The sequence below is a fragment of the Ambystoma mexicanum genome, chromosome 5p (genome assembly GCF_040938575.1).
Source record: "Ambystoma mexicanum isolate Mex_15411 chromosome 5p, UKY_AmexF1_1, whole genome shotgun sequence".
Taxonomy (NCBI): domain Eukaryota; kingdom Metazoa; phylum Chordata; class Amphibia; order Caudata; family Ambystomatidae; genus Ambystoma; species Ambystoma mexicanum.
This window is the reverse complement of record NC_090930.1, coordinates 1,252,154,597-1,252,160,201: the sequence shown is the minus strand read 5'-3', so window position 1 is coordinate 1,252,160,201 and position 5,605 is coordinate 1,252,154,597. Positions and strand designations below refer to the sequence as shown.

General features: G+C 39.1%; 1 long non-coding RNA gene across 1 annotated transcript; it reads right to left on the bottom strand.

Moving 5' to 3' along the window:
• Positions 1-3,318: 3,318 nt before the first annotated feature.
• On the bottom strand, positions 3,319-4,972 carry LOC138481779 (uncharacterized). Its single transcript, XR_011274401.1, has 4 exons — positions 4,886-4,972; positions 4,449-4,785; positions 4,254-4,352; positions 3,319-3,611 (listed from the first exon to the last, which is right to left on the bottom strand). It is a non-coding gene; the product is annotated as an uncharacterized lncRNA (long non-coding RNA).
• Between the last annotated feature and the right edge of the window lie 633 nt (positions 4,973-5,605).

The window sequence follows — 5,605 nt, the reverse complement described above, 5'->3', positions numbered from 1 at the left end:
ATGCAAAAGGGTGCATAAATGCTTAAATGGATAGAAATTCTGAGGAAAGCAACACTAAACAGGTCCTAACACACACATGAGCTATAATATAAACAAATGTACACACTTTAAATCAGGATGGGATTGAAGAAATCTTTGGATGGGAAAAGACACGTGGGAAAATGTTGAAAACTGCAGATTCACAGCAAACTTTTACTATGCGATATTGGAGAAAAACAGGTCAAATACACTGTTTCAGCAAGGCGCGAAAATGAAGCAGAAGTTTGGTTTTGAAAGTGACAGATCGGTTTTAATACACTATATTAATGACTATGAAAAAGAGGGGGCCACACATGAATCTTCACAGTTACATGGCCAGCGCAACCATTCATGTGGTGGATACGCAATTTCTTTCTGGGATTTACTTTAGTTACTCAAAATCACTAAGGAGTTATGTTTTTGTAACACAGATGAGAAAAATCAGCGCAAGAAGGATTCTAACAATACTAGGGTTCTGAATTAGAAGATGGTTGAGATTGGGAAGAAACAATGCAGATTTACTATGGGTCACTGTTCTTCCTATTAATACTTACAGACCTTTGTAATTAAATTGGACCGTCACGGTTCTGGTCATTGGATTGGGTCAGGTCTACCTGTCAGCAGGGCAACTCTGGAGGGATTGGATCAGCGGCGTGGTTCTGGTCAATTTTGGACTGCACCTCAGACTGGATTTGGACAGCCCTTCTGGTCACGACAGATTACAGGATGAACGTTTTAGCATGGTAGCATGCCAAGCTAAATCAGAATTATTCTTTTAAGTTTTGTAGTTTGACATTGGGTCTAGCTGGCAAAAGTTCAGCACTGCTAAAGTCTGGGGTCTGCAAAGAAATCTGGATTTTCAAAGAAGTCTGGAGTCAGCTACAAGATAAAGAGTTCTGGAACAAGGTGCTGCGCGGAAATCTGGAGGGGTTCTGGAAGCAGTCTCTCTATGTGGAGTGAAGTTCTTATATTTATACTATCAAATGTCATCACCAAGTTTTATAGTGTGGGCAGAATTTCAAAACACACCCCCAAACCTGTGAGTGGCTACAGGCACGTGCTTTGTTTTGGTTGGCAGTCAGAACAGAGCTGTCATCTTTACAATGGGATTTAGGAACTCCCACATTGATTTTTTACCAAAACATAACTTTTGCACAAATGTAAGTTTCTAAAATGATGTACCCCAATAAAATTGGACGCATACATTTCATACTTGATTGTCTATATTCACATTCAATCCCCATCTTTGTGAGAGCTGTCTTTGTCATTCTACAGATTTTTTAGCAATTTTAACCGTAACAGTTTGGATTAATCATTTCTAATTCTTTACATCTCTGGGCGCTTATCAGTGGATCATGTACATACAATCTTAGGTTTGCAACATTAATTGTTCTGCTGCAATGAGAATTTTGTCATAACTTTGGTTCCTTAAATGGTGCAGGTTTCATCAACGTCTTCCAATCAAAAAGCCTGAAATTAGGTTAATGTCTACCAATTTTCAGATTTATCCCTCTTTAGATTGCTCAGTTAAAGAGTTTCAACTTTAATCACAAATAAGGATTTAAAATGTCCCAGCAGTTTTTTTTTCTTTGTACCTCCCCTTCAAGGCACAGCTGTTCAGTCCTTTGATCAGGAAGTTGTGTCCCCTTCCTGGAGAGGGAAGCATCCTGTCCCTCCCAGCAGAGGTCAATGCTCAGCCTGTCCTTTGTTCTTGGCTCAGCCAGAGACGAATGTCTGACGCTCTCTTTGTTGTCAATATGTGGGAACCATTACACTTCCTGTTTTCAAGGGAGTGTAAAGCTGAGATGTCAACTTTCCCAGGTGAGGCACTGCCCAATCAGAATTAAGCAGTTACTTCCACTGGGTTACTGTAAGTTCACAATAAAGTGTTTTCTTTAACACATATACAAATAAGCATAGTTTCTAAGGGATTTGGACATTTAAAAGAATTAAGCCCTTCACAAACATGCTTTAAATAGGCACATTTTGCAATTTCTTCTAGAAAAATAAAAACCTTTAAACTGGGTTTGACAGCTAATTTCCTTAAGCAGCTGTCAGGCAGTGAGGCCTGGATTCCTCTGACTGCCTGGAGAATCTATGATTTCAGCACACTTTTCTTTCCAATAATTCCCTTGGAAAATGACAGAATTTAGCACCAAAACAGCACTTTGGAGGTTGCCATTGAATATGAAGCTATATTTAAGTGCATTCTCGGATTTTAGCCCTTCTGTGGCCTTGCTTCAGATGACAGGTGACAGGTGACAGATGACATTCAGTGATACCTGTTTTTCCACCAACTTTGCCTTTGTGTGGCAGGGTGTGCAGCTCTTTTGTGGTTTATGAACCATGCACAGTTTTGCAGATTTGGTGCGCACAGGGGTTATCGCCTCAATTTTTGGCAGCCTTCTTTCCCCATTGGCAAAGGGGTGTAGTAGGGACATTGGCATGGATACAATTATTCCACACATCCCCCTTGACTCCAGCGTGACATCCAGTCATGGGGGAGTCGGGCAGGTGGGATTATTTTTCCTTCGGTTCATGTGAAGAAATCTGATTGCTTCTCCCATCAGTGATGGATGCAACACGCTCTCCTTGCTGGTTCTGGTTGGATGTGTGGAGCGATACTCTGGGCTCTTATTTTTCTTTCCAGTCCCCGAGGAGTCCTCCTTGGTGATTAGGTGGCTTTTAGTTCCAGTACTAGAAAACAGAACGTAGCACAGTTATGGAAGTTTCCCCACTACTGTTCCCCGAGGGGTGTAGTGGGCCGAATGCATGCATCTAATCCAATTTACAATATCCCCCGCCTATATTTAATAATGGTCTTAACACTCTCCTTGCTCGTACTCAATGAACATTTAATCATTCTTTTTAGATCTCAGGATTCTTCTATTTGCTGCAATGTAGGCCTGGGATGGCAACTCTTTAGCTGGTGGAGGGGGATCCACTTGTCTTTCAGTAAGCAAGTTACCTCTGGGAAGGTGGATTCTGTAGGTGTGGGTATCACAAAAGAAAGGTAAACTCCCACATTTTTTGTTATAGGGGATCAATTCTTAAACAGGAGTGTAAATGCAATCTAAACACAAAACAAAATAATTGATTACACCTCTCTACTCAGGCCTGAAAATTAGAGATGGGGGTGGTTTTTACAGAGTGCTTAATATACAAATAACATGGTGATTACTCACTAGGAAGATATCATTAGATAACACAAACGCAACACAAAAGGGTATGCACAAAGTTAAGCTTGTTTTAATATTGTTGTACAAAATTTAAAAAGAACAGTACTAAAAAGAGACTGAACAAATGAATGCATAAATATCACAGTCAAATAGAAGCTAAACATAGAATCAAAACACAGGATTGTAGGTCACTAAATGAACAGTACTTTGCAGAATTAATTCATCAGACTACTATCATTAGTGGTCGTTTAGGAGATAGTCGATATGTTTCAGCCATACAATGAATTAGTTACTATGTCTGGTGTCTTTTCATAAATTGAAGTCTCGGCCATCTTCAGGACAAATGATTTCTTCCAGGAAATCTTCAAATACATGTTTTACCCCATTATTTGATGCAAAAATAACATCAATGATCTAAAAAAATATACAAAAAGGTGATTATTATCTAAGAGTGATTTTGTGTTCTATATAAGTGTTGTTAAGTCCAGTGTCTAGTACAGAGATCTCAGCGAGAACATCAAAACATTTGTCACACGTAATTACAGGGAGCAACAGCAAAGAAAAAGTAATGCATTTCAACCAATATCACTTTTTGAATTGATAACACGAGAAGTTTACTCACTGATGGAGTATCTCTACTTAGTGTTTTGATTTCACATGTAGACAAACCATTAAACATATCAAATTAAAAATAACAACACCCATCTCTTGCTTGCTTATCCAGGCTCGGTCAGAAAAAATTGACATAAACTGGTCCAACTGAATAATTTCTTTACGGATGCCAGCGAGGTACTGGCATTAATTTTAGGACAGAGGACATCTTGTCCTAAAATATAATGAACATTATTAGCTCTCATAGTTAAATTCATTTTAGACCTAGATAATGTGATTTGCGGTTTACACAAAGTGATAGACTGGAGGTGAAAACTACCATTGTCAAAGGTCGTCAGACATCAGATGATTATCTCATCTTGAGGCGTGCACTTTTAAACTAAAGAAGCTCAATGTTTTAATCATCTTAACGATATGCTACATGATAAACAATGAATAAGTTACCTTAAGAGGATCATTTACGAACTATCAGCCCAGGTTCAATCTGCTGGTACTGAAGAAAAAATGAGCAAGCGAGGCTGTGAGCATAGTTTCCAGAGACAGCTGTAAACCAAAGTTAATACATAAGACTGTCAGATGTAAACAAACGGCAAAATCTCAGATATGCTTTTAATAGAAACCCAAGTCTGGATGGCTTACTTGAAATAGTTGTAGCAATTAATGCTAAAGTTTTTCATTCACTGCAGAACATTGTATACGTGGTGCAGCTCTGCTTCTAAATAATCAGGCTGACAGTTGCAGCACGGCCCAAGGGTGGTGGGTTGGTGAAACAGCACTCAAGGCTGCTGTGCAAACGATGGAAAGCCTCAGTTAGTGATCTCCTGGGTGTAGTACAAATACACCGAACATTGATATAATATGCGTAAGGTATGACAATACCTTACTGCAAAAGAGACCGCAGGTCAATGCTTTAAAAAGTAGGCACAGCTGTTCTTACAGAGCTGTTTGAATGCTGCATGCCAGAACGTCTAGCGAGCTGATGAAATGAAAAACAGAGCATAAATAGATTTAGAAAGGTTTTCGGCCGGGTTTGCAAATTGAAAACACGAGAGCGCCTAGATGAAGGAAACACTTACTTGAAAAAGATGGGATCAAGAATGTTCTAAGGCGAGCGCTGGAGGAATTCGCATCTCGACCAAAGCTGGGTCTAATTAAGGCAAGACTGAATTTGAATAAACGTACGTGTAGATCACGTGATACCGAGTGAAAAAGGGGAACCTGTAACTTAAAGGGACCTGGTGAGGCATAAAGATAAAATATAAAGCAGTGCTAATTGACTCTGCAATTGTAGGCATAGCTTATGATGAAAGTTCCCATATGATACGATCATGCTTTAAATGGATGTCCGAGTTTTCGAGTGAAATACATAAAATCACATGTCGGTCTATTTAGGCAAGACGGCATTTGAAAAAATATGCGTGTAGATCACTTGATGCCAAGTGAAGAAAAGCCTATCAATTAGAGAAGCCAAGTGAGGCAGAAAGATGCAATATAAAACAGTGTTGATTAGCTCTGTATTGCTTATGATGGGGAAAGTTCCACTATGATGTTTAAATATGAACGTGCCTGTAATTGATGGCTGAATTTTCGAATGGAATTGCAAACATAGTAGGAAAATCCTAGAAGATATTTTGAATGCTGAACTAGTGGGACATGTTATACATAAAGAGATGTGTGACTGCTACAGATACCTGTGTTACAAAAACAAGGTTACTGAAGAGCAAGGATGTGTGATCACAAGATTGTTTTCTTTTTATGCCAATTAAGGTGGCATAGTTCAATTAGCAATCAATGGA